At 43.7% G+C, this 18,557-nt stretch overlaps 1 protein-coding gene across 10 annotated transcripts in view; it reads left to right on the forward strand.

Annotated features, from left to right (window-relative positions):
* Positions 1–18,557, forward strand: part of Hivep3 (HIVEP zinc finger 3) — a 405,958-nt gene that overhangs the window by 118,970 nt on the left and 268,431 nt on the right. The gene's annotated exons all lie outside the window — the stretch shown is intronic.

The following is an 18,557-nucleotide window of genomic DNA, read 5'->3' on the forward strand; positions in this document are numbered from 1 at the left end:
GCAAACCCCAAGGCCCTGTCCAAAGTGTGGAGTCTGCCTGAGTAGCACTGCCATTCTGATAAAAGTTGGTTCATTATTCCCATTGGGTCCATGTTCTCTAACTACTTAGAAGCAGACAATTCCTTGTTCTCAGTTCCAAGGCCTCCCAACTCCTCCATCCCTACAACCTGGCATGTTGGAGTCGTGTGGACCCCTCACTCTGCCAGGCTTGCTTAACTCAAGAATGCATTGAACTTGGTTTTTAGCAGCCCATGAAAGTGGTGGAGGCCCCTGAGCTGTCCTTTCACCTTGGCCTATAGGAGGAAGGGTGGAACATTTATTCCGCATGCTATGTCCAGCAGGAGAGTTGAGACCAAGTGTCCCTTCAACCCCATCAGGAAGTGAGTGCTGCCTGTTGGACTTGGTGTGGGTCTGGAAGGGCATGGGGAGGCAGTGGTGGGAGGCCAGAGCACCTGAATGACTTTGCAACCAGAACAATGTCTCTGGCTACTACTGTTTACACATCTCACTGTGCAAAGCTGTAACTAAGATTTCCAGTGAGACCTGAGCATGCTATATGGAGTTAACAGTGTGTGTGTGTGTGTGTGTGTGTGTGTGTGTGTGTGTGTGTGTGTGTGTGTGTGTGTGTGTGTGTGTGTGTGTGTGTGTGTGTGTGTGTGTGTACAATCTCAATTCTGGAGCTAATGTTTTCTACTCTTTCATTAATGAAAGAGTTGGGCCTGATTGGAGCCATTTCCCTGGCTCATGTGTCTGATGACTCTTTTATTCTGTAAGATGCCACCTCTGGCTGCTGGGGCCCTGTTTCTTCCTTTGCTCCTCTTCACCCTTTGCTCTGAGGGCCAGCTGCACTCTGCTATCTCTGGGACAGGCTTTCTGTCCTACTTCTCCACCTGGCTCCCTTCTGCCTCCCTCTCTGAAAACACCCCCTACTGGTGAAGAAGGACATCACACATGTCAGTAATAATCTATTTTGTGAGCTGAGCAATAGACCTGGGGACTGGTATTAACATTTGCATACCCGCATTATATCCCATTTCAGGAATCCCCTACTCTTATGTGGCTGCTCAGCATCTAAAACTAGGTTAGTACAACAGAAGGACCAGAGTTTTCATTTTACTTCATCTCGTTTGATTTAAATTTAAACAGCCACACCTTTGGTGGCCCCTATTTTGGATAGGCTAAGTCTAGGGGAGATGAGAGAATCGAATCAAATTCTGGTTGGCTGTGTGGGGACTTTATCTTTAATCTGGGTACTTGGTACTGACACAGCCAAGTTTTGTCAGGCTGCATACTTAGGTCTTCACAAAGCTTCCTGCTTATCCATGCAGAGGTGGTGGGAGCAAAGTATTGGGCATTGTGGTATCAACCTAGGTTGCCAATCTGTCTTCAACCTTTGCCACTGGCACAGTACCTCATGTAGCCCTGGCTGCTTATGGGATATCAGGGTTCAGGGGTTGCCTAATCCTGGATTGCCACTTCCTAGCTAAGGAAGTTCTCTTACCCCTTGGGATGGACTGATAAAGGTAGAGACTTTAATGCATGCAATTGGGGAGATTTTGCTTTATACTCTGGGGCCAGAACCCGGGGCTTTGAACATACAAGGAAAAGTCTTTCCCAATAAGGTGCTCCTGAGCCTAGGGATTTTTCTTTGAGAAAAATCATATATGGACTGGAAGCATGGCTCAAGAGGTTGTGTGCTTTCCTAGCAGGCGTAAGGCCCTGAGTTCAAACTCCAGTACCACAATAATAATAACAACAACAACAACAACAATAATATACAAATATAGAGTTAGTACTATAATGAATATTTATATGGAATGAGCAATCATTTCCAATATGAATTTTATTTTTTTATTTTATTTATTTATTTTTTTGGGGGGAGGTCTGGTCGTGGGGCCTGAACTCTGGGCCTGGGCGCTGTCTCTCAGCTCTTCAGCTCAAGGCTAGCACTCTACCACTTGAGCCATAGCGCCACTTCCAGCTTTTTTTATTTTGCTTATGTGGTACTGAGGAATCGAACCCAGGGCCTCAAGCATGCAAGGCAAGCGCTCTACCACTGAGCCATCTTCCCAGCCCATCCAATATGAGTTTTAAAATTTTGATGTGAATCACAAACTGTAGTGTACAGAAAGATATCAAAATATTATTGTTACTTGTTTGCCTTCCTAACCTCTGTAATACTTTTTTCCTTTAATAATGTTTAGGTGAATACTCTGATGATTGCTTTGCTTTGTCGTGATGATTTTGTGGTTTTTTTTTTTTTTCTTAAAGGGAGACTGTAAGTATAATTTTGCTTTTCTTCTAACATGGTTGAAAACTTTGTTCTTTATGATTGATAGCTAAAGTTCATAAGAGATGACTTCAGCCATCCACTTTGTGTGTGTGTGTGTGTGTGTGTGTGTGTGTGTGTGTGTGTGTGTGTGCGTGCGCGCATGCGCACCAGTCCTAGGGCTTGAACTCAGGGCCTGGGTGCTTCTCTGAACTTCTTTTGCTCAAGGCTAGCACTCTACCACTTGAGCCACAGTCTCACTTCTGGCTTTTCTGAGTAGTTCTTATTGGAGATAAGAATCTCACAGACTTTCCTGCTCGGGATGGCTTCAAACCATGATCTTCAGATCTCAGCCTCCTGAGTAGCTAGGATTACAGGTATGAGCCACCAGCACCCAGTAGCCATCCACTTTTTAAGATTCAGTTTTTTTGTTAATTGTATAAAATACTGTTTCATAATGTCATTTTAGTGTTTGTCATAAGCTTCAGTCATGTTTAGTGCCCCTCCTGTCCTCTTGTCCCCTCTGTCCTGCTATTGCCCCCTTACCCCTCAAACGGTACCTCCTGCTTTAAAAACATCTAGATTCTGCATATGAGGAAAAAAACAGGTGGAATTTATCTTCTTGAGTCTGGCTTACTTTACTTAATAGGATGAGTTCCAGTTCCATCCATTTTTCCTGCAGACAACAGAAGTTTATGGCTAACTAATATTCCTATCATTCAGGGATAGAATGGCACATTATCCTGTTCACCCACTAGTGAGTACCCAGGTAATTTAGATGTGAACAGGGTTGCAGTAAACCCAGGTGAGCAGGTGACTCTATTGTAGGCTGATTTGGATTCCTTGGGGTGTATGCCCAAGAGTGGTGTAACGGGGTTACATAGTCGTTCTATTTTTAGTTTTTCAAAGGAATTGCCTTTTTTTTTCTTTTACTGAGCTCTAGGTTTGAGTCTTACAAATGTGGGTATGAATTTTTGATTAAAAAATTATGTTACATAATTCTCACTGAAAGTGAGCAACATGTCAGGTGTATTTATAACTGTATTTGTTATATTGTCAAATACAGTCTTCACAAGAGAAAACTTCCCAGGTTGAGTAGGCATCCGGGAAACTGAGTTCTCCTGCAGTTCCTCATACCTGCTGATCAGAGGAAGATTTCTATAGATCAGCTTCTGCTCTGCCTATTTTTGCCCTTGTTTTTCTTCCTTTACTCTCTCACTCCTCAGGGGCCAGCAGCTGCACCTCTGAGCCTGGATGTCACTGAGTTGGTGTAAGCCATGGGAACAGTGAGCAATAATTTGATTTTGCAATCAAGTCATTGTGAGCCACAGATATAAATCCCACTACCTGGAAACTGAGTATATCACATGAATTGGCTTTCACTTAGACATATCCCAATGCCTATAGCCATTGTGACACTCCTTTCATGAACTCCAGGAAGATGTGGCAGGTGGGGGAGACAGCAGGGTAGAAAGGGGCCCTTGCTCTTTGCCAGCTGCAATAGAAATGTCTTCCTACTGCAACCACAAAAGTATTGTGCAATTCTGAAAATATATGGCCAGGCCTTGAAAGGGTCCTAGGCCAGTTGAAGCCTTTTCAGCATTTGTCATTAGCTTCTGTATTTGCTTTCCACAGCGACCTTCCAGCTCTTCATCTTCAGCATGGGAAGAATAAGATCCAATTCATAGTCATCATGGGTTTCCAATAAGCTATATTGGAAGTGTGGAGATCTTGTGCCTAGGGAAGAGAAGGAAGGATTGGAGGGAAGGAAAGAGGAACAGCATTCATGTTTGCTAGCCATGGGTTTCAGGTATGGTGTCCTGCTTTGAATAATCCGAGAGGAGCCAAAACCCACCCAAGTCAGAAAGGGGAGTAGAGTTGGAAAGTGAAATGCAGTTCACATGACTGAGCACATTCAAGGGAATTTCTGAGTGGGTGGAACTTGGCACTCACTTTCTAGCTGAGTTTCCCACGTGATAACTGTGTGGGGAGATTGTGCCTGAGGTAGGGTAAGGCCAGAATAGATTCTTAAGCAATAGGAAACTGGACCTTGGTTCTCAGCTGGTTCAGAGCCTGAATAGTACTAAAGGCTGCCAGGAGGGTGAGTGTCTGATGCCCTTGAGATTCCACAGATGGGTCCAGGATGCTCTCCAGCAAAGTTCCCCCTAATCACATTTCACATTGTTGGATCTGAAAATCAAAGTTTGGGCCAGTGGTTACAACAGAGGGCTCTGAGACCCTACCCCCAGCTGGGCTTGCCTCACCTGTTGCCCATCTTCTTGGGGGCAGGGGGCAAGGACTGGTGATCCACCCCAGTCCCAGGCAGAGCCTGTGCCGGACAGAGAGACATCATTAGACTCCAACAGCAGTAGAGTCCCTCCCCATTCTCATCTCCTTATTTGTAGGTGAGGGGGATGGGCCTGATGACCTCTGTCATACTTATCAGCACTACCAATGCCCTTCAGAATGTATATTTCAAATCTAATGGTGCTGGGATTGGCCCAGTCCCAAGGGTAACCTTCTGAGATTGGTGGACTGGGCAGAGTCAACAGAAACTCAAGTTTCCAATCCCCTCCCCTCACCCATGTTCAGATTCTAGGTTCCCTCCCCCAACCCCTCCACCACCCACCTTCTGCAAAACCTTGCGAGAATCAGATACAGCCATGGAATGTTGCATGTGGAAGACACATGCATGTGGGGTCATTCATGTCTTCTCAGGTGGCAGAATTTCATGCATTCATTCTTGGTGAGCTAGAGGAGCAGGCCTCCAGGCAGCTAGTCTGGAATGATACTGTTTTAAAAAAAAAGGCAAACCATGACTGTGTTTATATGCACAGAAAAATGCTGGGGGAGGGCCTTCATTCACATGTCAATAACATTGATGTGTTTACAGGGTACAAATAACAGGGCAGGCATTCAAAAATATTCTTTTCCATTCCCACACCCAAATTTTCTACCTTAAGTATCACTGTAATTTCAGAGTTGGGGGATGGGGAGGAGTTGTCTTCCTGGGAAATCCTGGGGAAGCTACATATTAACTGGAGTAAGAATCATGTTCATTTCTGACAGCCTAGTTCCTTAGGAGGCTGAGACCTGAGGATCACAGTTCAAAGCCAGCCCAGGCAGGAAAGTTTATGAGACACGTATCTCCAATTAACCAGCAAAAAAGTCAGAAGTGGAGCTGTGGGTCAAGTGGTAGAGGGCCAGCTTTGATCAAAGCTGGAAAAAGCCAAGCAAGAGTGCGGGCCTCAGAGTTAAATCCCTATTTCTGGCATTTTAAAAGAAGAAAGAATTTTTTTATCTGACTTATATAACTATGATGCCTCTGTTCATCACCTTTACAATAACAATAAATACATTTTCAAAAAGAGAAAGAAAGAAAGAAAGAGAAAGAAAAGAAAAGAAAATGTCAGTGCCCTGGGCCCCAGTATTTCCCGGAGATTCTGAATCTATGGGTTTGGGATGGGTCCTGGAATCAACCACTCACCCAATCATCCCAGGGACTCTCTTCTGGGTAATTGACCCTGAAATTTTTTCTTCACTTGGTTTTAGATTAACAGAAGTGTCAGGGCAGAGCTAGCTGAGGGTGGGTATGAGTTCATGCTAAGACTCTGACAAGATGGTCTCTAGAAAGAAGCATTTCTCCTTCTGGTCACCCCTATATGCTGTCTGGATCTGTGTGCTTTAAGCTGCCTGTGACAGGCATGGAAGGGCAGGCCCAGGTCTGAGGGGACTCAGGGCTGTGTTCAGCCCTCGAAAAGTGGGCTCAAAATATGAGTTCTGGTTCTCCTCTTATTACTTGTATGACTGCATGGGAGTTAACAGTTCTCTGTTTTGTCATCTGTGTGGTGTTTGTGCTGTCCCCAGTCTCCTTGGAATTTCATGAGAGACTGTATATGGCCTATTCTTTGGCTGCTTGAGAGAAGAAGCATAAGAGAGCATAGCTGGGAGTGGAGGTGAGGGATGAGGGCTGAGCTTCGTGCACTGCACTAGAGCCTGGCTGCTGGCTATGATAGCCGCACCATCTTTGTGGGCAGTTTTCCTGGTAGATTTGTAGTGGCAGGATAACAAAAGGCTGCCAAGTCTGTTTCTTTCCTGCCCTTGTCATCCAGTTCATCTGCAGAACTCTGCCCCTGCTTTTGTCTGTGGGGCCAGGGAACACCTTTACATTGGTGTCTCCCAGATTATCTCAGCTAGGCATTTGCTTTAACCTCTAGACCTCCTGAGCAGTCAGCTGGCTTCCTTCTCCTAGCCAGCATCTTATCTTAGCCTGGAATTTCCAGCAAGCCACTTCAGCTCTGACCCACTTTGGTATTTTTAATTAATTTATTTTCTTACTTTTAACCCTGCTTACCACACAGAAACCAAAGCTACCGTAGAGCAAATTCTATTTCACCTGTGAAACTTCAAGGCCAAGCATTTTAGCAAGAGCCTCTCCACATGGAAAGTCATACCATTCCTTCCTCCAGTCCATTCTCTGCTTTTATTTTCCTTTCTTTTTTTTGAAACAGGGTCTCTTTGTGTAGCTCAGGCTGGCCCCAGACTCCTAGTTCTTCCTGCCTCAGTTTCCCAAGGGCTGGGATTACAGGTGTGCATCCCCACACACCTGGCTCAACAGATGTTCCTTACAGTTAGAACAATGATTATCTTTTCCTGGGTGCTTGTGAGGCTCCCAGGGTGGCATTCTAGGAGCCCAACATCTGTGGTACAGACAATGAGGTGAATGGTGGGAGAAGCATAGACACAGGAAGAAAAAGGTGATAAGTCCTCCCTCCTTCCCACCTCTCCAGCCTAGCTAGTAACTGTAGTGATGTCTCTTTGTTGGGCAATCTGTGTCTCCCACAGCTCTCAGTTGAGCCACACTTTTCCATGACCACCTGGAGGTGGTCATGGGATCTGGGATGTGGAAACCACTCCATGTAGAGTTTGGGGACTGCCCTAGCCACAGACTGAAGTCAGTAGGGTTGTAGGCTGCCAGCTTCCTCCATGTTCAATTGAAACAGAAAAGTGGAAGTGCCAGGCAGACAACGTAGGGACAGAATTCTGGTTCCTTTCCCTCCTCCATGCAGCGTGCAGCTGTTTATCTGAGAGAAACAGGTTCACCAGTGGAACGTTTATTTGGTTTCTTTGGCTAGTCATGGGAACACACCTGCTGCTTTGCCACTTCCTGAAAAATCAAGCAGTTTCTTAGAAAAGAGACACATTCCTCAAAATACATAGTGTGCTTTGGGAGTGAGATAGGGTTTCTTGGATTTTTATGATTTAATGAATCTTCAAAAACATTAAGCCACAAGATAAAAAATACATTGACTGCCCCTTGTGAGAAACTAGACTCTTAGGATTCAGGGCCTGGGTATTTTAGTTTTTCTGTTGGGTTGTTGTGTTTTCAGTTTCTTGTTTGCTCCTTTTCTTGTTTCTTGTCTTTTTTTCTCTAGTACAAGGTTTTGTGATTTCCAGATGATTTCCACACCCTCAACCCCTTTTTTGTTTTAGTTATTTTGGGGATAGAGTCGTGCGTTTTTGCCCAGGCCAGCCTGGATCATAAGCTTCCTACCTATGCTTCCTGTGAGCTGGGACCGTAGACATCTACCACAATGTCTACCTTGTTGGCAGAGATGGTGTCTCTCTAGCTTTTTGCCAGGGCCAGCTTTGAACTGAATTCTTCCAAACTTCTGCTGCCTGAGTAGTTAAGATTACACATGCCAGTCTTTTATCAACTCTTCTGTGTTCTATAGATATCACTGAAAACCATTGCTAGTTGACTATAGTAAAATTTTCTACCAACCTGAATCATTTCAATAGAAATATTATAAGAAGAAGGCACATATGGATGGAACAGATTTTCTTAAATCTTTTTTAAAAAAATACTTCAGTTTCAGAGCATGGCTTGGGATTAGTCTACAGTCATCTTCAATATATCTAAAATATTGTACAATAAGAATAGATTTTTGTGGCAAATAGCTAAGAGATAGTCCCAAATGAATCTATTTATAACCCAGGACTAGATTTATATTCAACATACTATATTTACTGTGGCAAGAATGGGACCTTACACTTTTTGGAAACTTTTACAAATGAATATTTGGAACCGATTGCATATGTATTGATCAGAAATTTTGAGTAATCAGCTTCCAGAGCAAGGTTTTTCTTTCTTATATATACTTTTTTAAATTGTAAAAATGCTGTACAGAGGGGTTACAGTTACATGAGCAAGGTAATGAGTACATTTGCAAGCTTTTTCTTATAGGAACAGTCAAGCATGAAGTTGTGGAATCAGAGGGGACTGGACACTATGGTGATGTCCTTCATGGCGCCTGCCATAGACATGCCACCTCTCTCCTCTGCTTCCTCATCTGTAGGGTGGATGTCAGGGTATCACCTCCCTGTCACAGCATCTCCCTGTCCTAGCTGCTGTGAAGATTAAATACGATCACAGCCAGGTGCCAGTGGCTCACGCCTGTAATCCTAGCTACTCAGGAGGCTGAGATCTGAGCATCGCGGTTCAAAGCCAGCCTGGGCAGACTTTTATTTCCATTTAACTACCAGAAAACCAGAAGTGGCACTGTGGCTCAAGTGGTTGAGTACTCGCCTTGAGCTGAGGAGCTCAGGGCCAGTGTCTAGGTCCAAAGTTCAAGCCCTATGGCCGACAAATTAAAAAAAAAACAAAAAAAAAAAACCCAACAAGTGCAATCACACACAGAAAGCACTTAGCACAAAAGTAGTCTTGACAGGTCAAGACTAGGTGATGCATAAGTGCTTGCTATCCTGATCATTGGTGCTGGTGTCTTCCCTGCCACCATCTTTGTTATCATGAAGCCAGCATGGTCTGGCCTTCCTCCCTGCTCCCCAGGGACCAAGACCATGGTTGAAGCCAGATCTTCTTTGCAGAGGGCTAGAATGTGAGCAACTCACATCATGAGATCCAGTCATTCAGCACTTCTAAGAAGGGAGGCTAGCATAGCAACTCTCCAGGTTTGATAATCAAAGACTGGTAAAAATAGGTGGTCTTTAACCTCAATGTGGTCATCAAGAAATTGAGCTAATGCCACTGTCTCAGCACTGGAGAATGTGACCCCTTGTACATCCACAACCTTCTGACGCCTGTTGCTAGTGACTCCTGCCTGGAGCCCTTGGAGCTGCCAGCTGCTCAGATACCTCCTTACCCTCTGCCTTCCCATTAGCTCTGGGTCTGAAGCAGTTCTCAGGGAGCCCCTCCCCCTCTCTTATCTGCCTTTTTTTTTTTCAGACAACTGCTTCATGTCTGGAGCCTTGACACTGCTCTTGAAATCTAGGGCTCTGGCTGTTGTCAGCGTTTTTGTAAAATGAAAATAGAATCTGTCCAAGTGTCCCCATCTTCCTTCTTCGCCTCTCCCTCGCTTACCCTGATCTTCCAGGAGGGGACAGGTCAATGTGGACCCAGTAAACAGGCACAAAGATAGTTTATCTTGAATGTTTGCCTTGAGCTCAGTCAGCACTGAATGTAGGGGGCAGGTGCCTTGTCAGCTCATGGTGTCCTTCCCTGATCCCAGCCATATTGCCCAGGTTCAAATCAAAGCTCTGCCACTTGTGGACTGAAGTTCCCCTTGAAATTCACGTCATTGGACCTCACTTTTATGGTATGCAAAATGGGGTGATAGTAATATCCAGCCATAGGGTTCTGGGAAAGCCTACTAGTCTGAATATATGAAATACTTAGAACCACACCAGGTGCACAGTGGTGGCTGCATGTAGGTTTACAGTAGTCACTGTTAGCTTTGCCTTTTTCTCCTTGGGCTACAAACTTCCTTAATTTTTTTCTGACAGCAAACATAAAAAAAAAACCAAAACAATAAAACAAACCTAGATGTTCCTCTTAAGAGGAAATAGAGGAAACAGAAACAGAGTTCTCACAGTGTGGAAGTACCGAAAATTAGTCAGCTGTACTTTTCCAGGTTGGGGGGGGGGTGCAGAGCTGGGGACACAGAGCACAGAGCTATTCACTGGAGGCTGGCAGTGAAGGAAGGTCTGTCTGAAAGGCGAGATCATTGGACCAGGAGGTTCCTGCTCCATTTGAGGTGTGCTATGCGCTGCTCCATAATAAGAGGAGATACAGTTAGGGTTGGTTCATTTTGATGAAGAAAGTTCTGGTATTTTTGAGGAGAGAAAGGAAGGTTGTATGCAACCAAGCAACCCTGTGGTGTCAGCCACAGTGGAAAGCTAAGAGCTGCAGGGTGAACCAGGGAAACCCACTCTTACAGAACCTGAGGATCTCCTGTGAGATCTGCCTTGGTGAGGAGGAGCATGCCTGGATTCCTGTGGTGAATGCACATACTGGCCAGGTGGTAGAGGCTATCCTTCATCACTGGGCTTGAGAGGGAGCTTTTCCAGGTACATACATACCTTCAGACACATGGGACCAGTAGTAGTCTGCAAGTAGTACTGCAAGTAGTCTGTGATCCACATTAATCCTGGAGTTTATGTTTTCCCACTAGGCTGACAAGACAGTGAGGGGTTGGGCCTTATTCATCTGTTGATTTCCAGGAGGGGCTCAAAAAGACTCCATATGCCTGCATCCTGCACGGATCACAAGTTCAGGAAGACCTGGGAAGTAAAATTAAAAATAAGACAAGAGTGGATGAGGATATTCTCAGCTTTGAAAGGGAAAAGCTGCTTGAATTCACTCATAAACTGTCCCTTGCTCTTGGAGCAAGCAGAGAAGGAAAGGGGGAAGAAGGGAGAGAAAAAGGGGGAAAAGAGAGAAAAGAGAGAGAAAAAAAGCAGAGGGAAGGAGAGGAAGGGAAATAGGAAGGAAGGAAGAAAGGGAGGAAGGCAGGCAGTTGCTTAGAAGGAGGAGTCTTTTGTATATTTAGGTTAGGTCAGTTTATCTTTCACTCCTACTTACTGAATTTAGAGCCTGTGATGTGTGTACATATGTGTTCACATGTACACACGTTTGTGTGTATACATGTGCATGAGTGTATGGGAGCATCAATATTTTCTTTCTTACCCTCTCCCCACCTGCTATGTAGATTTTATCACTTGCAGAGATGGTTGGAAACCAAGACAAAATGGCCAAATATCACACACAGATTTAATGAAATGATTGTTCAGAGGTAATCTGGCTCTTTCTTTTCCTTGTGAAATTATTTCTTTCTGAGGCTCAAGGGTTTGCTTCCAATGAAACATTGCAGGTCTCTGATATACTTTTGGGAGAGACAATATAGATGAACTCCTGAAGAATATCCTTCAAGTTGGTAGCGAGGGCCATGTTTTTCATGTGTCATAGAGCAAAGTTTTGCAAATTGTTTACTCTGTGGGACAGAGACCTAAATTCTCCACAGGGCTAGCCTATAATGTTTCATTCATGGCTGCGGATTGCTAGATATGCGATTAATTAAAAAGGCGGTTAGTTGTATGGTTTCAAAGCAATTTGTTAGGATGCCCTGGTCTATTTTACCAATGAAATTAGGTTTTGTGGGAATTGTAAGATTATATGTATATGTCTATGTCTATGTCTTTAAGTCTCAAATGTAAGAATAATGTTTCTGAGTACATTTATTTTCTCTCTCTTTTTAAGTTTTACTTTGTATGTAATAGTGCAACTTCTGTGTAAATATAGCTCAGGACTAGTTTAGGAGTCACATAGCTTTGTTGACTCTAAAAATAAGATGTACTGATCTAAATTTCAGGTTCTAGATAATGAATAACACTAAAGATAAAAGGAATCTCACTCACTTTCTCACCTATTCTTAGCCTTATTAATATTGACTTGATAAGATTAGTTAATATGGGCCTCTTTTAATAAGAGCCATTGACTACACAGCCTATAGATATTTTCATAGCTGAGCAAGAATTTGAATGAAGGTAAATGCCAGAAAGATTTGGTGCGAATTTCCATTGTCAGTAGGAATGTCAGCCGTTGTGGAAAACAGTATGTAGCTTCCATCACAACAACACAAAACAATATAACTACCTATGACCTAGCAGTCCCACTTTTGGGTGCAGATCCCAAGAACACTTATTTTCAGTTTGCCAAAGAGTTATTCCTCCATGTCCATTGCAGCACTGTTCACAATAGCCTAGTAGAGAAACTACATAAGTAATTTATCAACTGATGGATGTAGTACAAATAAAGAAAATGGAGTATATTTACACATGAAATACTCTTCAGCCATAAAAAGTTAAATCCTGTCATTTGCAACAACATGGATGAAATGAAGTCATTATGTTAAGTGAAATGAGCCAGGCATAGAAAGGTAAGTACCACACCATCTCAGATATGGTATATATACCATGTGGTATATATGTCTTACATATGGAATATAAAAATGATGATCTCAGATATACGTAGAATACATATATATAGTATATTGTATTTGTATTATAGATATTGTATGTTATACATAACATTTATATAGATATTTGTATATATGTTAATCCCATAGCAATTGAGAGTAACATGGTGGTTAGCAAGGTCAGTAGTCAGGAAGAAACCAGGAGAGTCTGATCAATGGAATCAGGTTGCGATTATTTAGGAGCAAGAAGTTGTGGTGTGTTGTTGCAACTCTAGGTAGGAATTGTGCATTGTTTATCTCCAAAAGTTAGAAGAAGGAATGCTATATGTTTTTTGCCAACAGGAAGTGCAGATAGTTATGTTGTACATGATCATGTAATGTAAACATATATGGCAATATCACCTGGTTACTTCATTAATATAGGGTTACCCCATATATAAAAGCACAATTTTTGTGTTCTTACATATCAGATTAAGAAGCAATTAATGCTATCCCATGGGCGAGGACAATGGGTCTGAGCTCCAGAGGGGCAAACCTGGCACAGAACATGAAATTCGATGGAGTTGACACTGTAGATGAAAGGTTAGAACTCATGCACAAATACAGTTTTGTGTCTTCAAATGGTCTTCTGTGAGTGGGAAACAGAATTCAGTTAGAATTACTTGAAGCCGGTGTGTGTAGCTGTCAGGAGAATGGTGTCTTTGTCAAGGCCAGCACAGAAATATCACCGCTTCAAAGGCTGCCTTGCCTCATGGCTACACAGAGGCCAGCGGGGCAGCCCTCTTGAGTGACTCACCCCTGGGTCCCATGAGCTCTGCCAAAGAGGAATTCCCTCCGTGGAGGGGGTTGGCAGAGCTTGGACAGGGGAGAATTCTGCTTGGAGACCTACCCTAAGGCCTTCTCCAGGGTGAATGCTAATACTACTAACCACAGAAGAAACGAAGAAAATATGAGAGACAGCAGCATGTGATCACTGGACTCCTTGTGGTCTTTGTAACCTCTCAGCACATAGGATGAGGTCAGGGATGTGGACAGGGATGCTCAGAGGACTTGAGAGTCCTGTGGGGAGCACTATGGGTAGGGGAGGCTGGACTGGGTATGCCCAGACTCAGTCTGATGGTTTCCTAGGGCTACACAGCACCCCATGTTTCCATGACCATACCCCCATCTCAGAACTGGCTAAAAAGTAGAGGATGTAACTGTACTTTAGAAGCATTTCTCTCCAGAAAGGATGTATTTCCTGAGGGTTGGTGATTTTGTTGGCTGGAGTGGGAGAGTTTTCCAAGTGCTACATTTTGGCCTGATTTAGAAATATTCAGACAACAATGAAAGACGTTATGTTGGGAGAAGGCAGATTAAAGAGAAACAATTCCTCGCTGTGGGGACTTGGAGACTGGGTTTAATGACAATATAGCAATCAGTGATGACAGCTGTCATGTTCATCAAACACTATATATGTGCTTGTTCTATTCTTTTTAAAAATTTTTCCACTGTAGCACTTTTATTTAACTTATAAATAATAAAATTATAAACAATAAACCAATAAATTGTTTTTAAACCAAAAATGCAAGAAATTTACAAAAGCAGAATCGTGACTGGGCTGATTTTTTGTAGTGCAGTGCCCTTTGGGGTGGGTGAGCTGCTCACTCTCTTCACATGTGCTGCCTTCTTATCTCCAGCATCAGACACAATCTATCTTAACTCTTCTTTCCATTCATAGTAAAGTCCTCTGTGGCAGGTCCTGGCATTATCCCTACTTCACAGATGAGGAAACCAAAGCAAGTAAGAGGCTAAAGGACTTGCTTAGAGTCTCATAGCTACCAGGCAGCAGAGCTGGACTTGAACTCTGGACAGGGGGTCTGACTATAGAATCTATGTCTCCTCATCAGTCATTTGGAGCCTGATATTAGGACTCTCAAAACATTGTCCAATTGAGGGTATTAGAGATGCACAAAATTCCAAAAATGTTTTGGAGAATGGTGTAAGATTGTCATTATAATTAGTTTGGCAGATGTCATTTACTCTTATGATCATTTCCTAAAAGAAAGAACTATTTAATCTAGCCCCTCCCAACAAGGTAGGAGTGCTACATGCTCAGGGTGGAGATGATGCTTTCCAGGCAGGAAATGGTCTGCTTCCCTGGAACCGATTCCCAGCCATTCGTTAGACAAATGTGTTTGAAGTGTCCAGTGAGTGCCAACTTATGGAGAACCACAACAGACCTAGTTCTTATGCTGTAGAACTTGTATTCCAGTGGACCTGATAGTCATTTCAAAAGTAGTCCTGGGGCTGAAGGCATGGCTCAAGTGGTAGAGTACCTGTCTACAAGTGGGAAGCCCTGAGTTCAACCCCTAATACCCCAAATAAATAAAAACAAAAAGTACATAATACATATTTCTTAAGTTCTCAGAAGGAAATGGTTGCAGCCTAGAGACAGAATGGAGGTAGGGGTGGGCTGTACCCTACCCAGGAATGCATTTTCTCCACAGGGAGAGCCTGTGGCATGGCAGGGTGGATGCTAGGTGAAAGGACCAGCATGTATGACTCTTAGAGCCCAAGAGAAGCATGGAGGCAGGTGGAGGGCGAGGAGGCTGTGCTGCTGGGGTGTCCTGAAGCTCAAGGTCAAGAGGAAACTGAGAGAATGTCCCACTGACCACTTACAGACGGAAGTTGCTGCTTCTGTGGTCTTTTGGGGCCAATGGGCTCTACTCAGGTGAAGAGGGTAGCAGATAGACTTGGCAAGAATCTGACTAACTGGCACTTGGTTAGTTTCTAGCTCTGGGTTTGGATAACAAGATGGAAATGTCCTTTGCCCTGGGGCCGAAACCCTGGGAAGGAAAAGGTGGCCAGGACAGAAATGGAGGCTTTCCTTTCCCGTGGGCCTCATCATCTCTGTGTTTTCATCTGTAAAACCAGACTGAAGGCCCTCTGCAGTGCCTTCTGGCTGTTTTCTGCCATGATCTTTATTTAGGTCCCTGTCAGTGGCCCCACCCCCCACCCCCAACGGGGAATCGCTCTGTGTCTTCTGGAATCCAGCCCTCCTCACCCTGCAGGAGATGCCCTGAGTCAGAGGCCATGGCTCGGGGTGTTGGGCATGGGGTTTGGGCCTGTGTTGTGCGGGCAGGAAGCACTTAGCACTCTTGTTTCTGAAACCTACCTCTTGGCTCTGACCCTGTGAAGGTCTGTCCTCCTCCCAACATACCATGATGCTGAGTAGCAGAAGCATCAGGCCTTGATAGAGGAAGGCTTCTCTTGTTGAAGGTTCAACAATATAGCTAGCCAATCCTGACCCAAGCAAAGATCTCCAAATGAAAGGAAATCACCCAATAATCTCTCTGCCTTTATTTTGCTTTTCAGATTGGAGGGAATATCCCAGTGAAGTCTCAGCAAACCACTATATTTCTTCTTATAGCTGTTGGCTTCCTTTTAAAACCCAGTGAGGGAGAATAAAGATCATGTTTGTGAGTTTCTTGTCAGTGCTGAGGGAACTTGATGGCACATTGGCTGTACAGTATTTCTGGCTGCTTTTTTTCTTTTTTCTTTTTGGTCAGTTGTGGGGCCTGAACTCTGGGCCTGGGCACTGTCCCTCAGCTCTTCAGCTCAAGGCTAGCACTCTACCACTTGAGCCATAGCACCACTTCCGGCTTTTTCTTCTTATGTGGTACTAAGGAATCAAACCCAAGGCCTCATGCATGCAAGGCAAGCACTGTACCACTGAGCCACCTTCCCAGCCCATGGCTGTTTTTTTTAAAGTTATTTTTTGTAGGAGTTAAAATTTTCTTTATTGTTACTGTAAAGGTGATGCACAGAAGGGTTACAGTTACATAAGTCAGAAAAAGAGTACATTTCTTTTTGAACAATGTCACCCCTTCACCCTCTCCCAGTTTTTCCCTCCTGTCCCCACCCACAAGTTGTATAGTTCATTTCAACATAGTGTCTAGTGAGTATCACTGCTGCATTTGTTCACCCCTTGTCCCACCATTTCTGTACCCCCTTCCTCACCCTCCCAAAGACAGATAAATGAACAAATGAAATGAAAGGAAAAGAAAACAAAAACAGCAACAAAGGAAAGAAACCCTCTTGTTTCCATTTCCTGGAGTTCATTTTGATAAATATTATTTTTTTATGATCAAATGCTCATACCTATTGTGCCTTTGTGATCTTCTCCTAAGAATATCCTCCTTTGGTCTCTCTGTGTGAATGCCTAGAGACCTGAATAATTTATCATGTCTCAGTGTATTTTTTTATTTCACCTTCCAGTGTGTTTACTTGCAGATTTATAGGCATACTCTAGTTACCATAAATGAGGGAAACCATGCAACCTGTGTTTCTTTGGGTATAGCTTACTTTGTTTAATATAATTTTTTCCAGGTCTTTCCATTTCCTCACAATGGTACAATAGCATTCTTCTGATGGATGAGTAGAATTCCATTGTGTATAGACCACATTTTCTTGATCTATTCATCCATGGAGGGGCATCTGGATTGATTCCATATCTTGGTAAACAATGCTGCAATGAACATGGTTGTGCTGGTAGCTTTAGTTTTGCCTTGTTTGTGTTCTACTAGATAAATGCCCAGGAATACAATTACAGTCCAGTAGACACAGGAAGAAATTTTCAACAGTGCTGGCCATAAAAGAAATGTAAATCAAAACAACATTGAGATTCTACCTCACCCCCAGTTAGAATAGCCATTATCAAGAAAACTAAAAATAACAAATGCTGGCAGGGATGTGGCCAAAAAGGAATTCTACTACACTGTTGTGGAAAGCATTATAGAGGTTCCTCTGGCTGCATTTAAGCAAGCAAGAAAGGTTCTGAGATGAAGGCAAGGCATAATGTTCCCCCTCCCCCCAAGTATAGGTAGGCAGTAGGTGGCTCTGCTGGCCTGACTGATGCTATACAGATAGGCATGAGACTATAGCACCTTCCAAATCATCTCTGGACAGCATTTTCTGGAGAAGGAAGGGAGAATGAGAAAGAGGTCCTGTGGCAGGGGACTGGCTCCAGAATGTAGCCAGCACTGGGCTGGGAGCTCTGAGAGGCTTTTTTTCCCCCTGGAGAGCCTCCTTTCCCATGACTTGAAGTTTGATCATTTTCTCTTTGCCTCCTGGCTTCTACCTTCTTTAAAGACACAAAGCTCTGAGAAACCCTGTCTTTGAGGATGTATGATCATACTCACCTTTTATCTCTGAAGGTTGTGGGGAATTCAAAAGGATTTTAGAGTGGATTATCTCTCAAAAATCAAGACAAGCTGTCTGGTGCTGGTGGCTCTCATCTGTATAATCCTGGCCCACAGGAGGATGAGATCTGAGGATCTGGTTTGAAGCCAGTCCATTCAGGAAAGTTTATCAGACCCTTTTCTCCAATTAACCACACACACACACACACACACACACACACACACACACACACACACACACACACACAGACACACACACACAGACACACACACACAGACACACACACAGACACACAGACACACAGACACACAGACACACAGACACAGACACAGACATACACACACACACACACACACACACACACACACAAAGTGGATCTATGTGTATGGTTCAAGTGGCAGAGTATCAGCCTTGAGCAGAAAAGCTAAGGGGTAGTACCCAGGCCCTAAGTTCAAGCCCCAGTATCAGAAAAAAAGGGGGTGAGGGGAAGAAAAGAAATCAAGACAAAGCTTCATGAAAATATCAAATCTGTGAAAATGTTTTTAAAAGATTGGATTTATCTATCTCCAAGTTAATGTCTTCTGAAATTGCCTTGTATATAAAAATAACAATCTGTGCTTTCTAAGTCCTGACTCTCCTAAAAAAGACTACAGGTGACAGAACTTCCCCCACAGGCAGAAGGAGAAGAGGACTTCTATTTTTTGTTGTTGTTGTTGTTGGTTGTGGGGCCTGAACTCTGGGTCTGGGCGCTCTCCCTCAGCTCTAGCTAGGCTAGAGCTAGCACTCTGCCACTTGAGCCACAGTGTCACTTCTGGCTTTTTCTGCTTATG

Source organism: Dipodomys merriami, unplaced genomic scaffold, assembly GCF_024711535.1.
Source record: "Dipodomys merriami isolate MVZ:Mamm:240054 unplaced genomic scaffold, mDipMer1.0.p SCAF_121, whole genome shotgun sequence".
Taxonomy (NCBI): Eukaryota; Metazoa; Chordata; class Mammalia; order Rodentia; family Heteromyidae; genus Dipodomys; species Dipodomys merriami.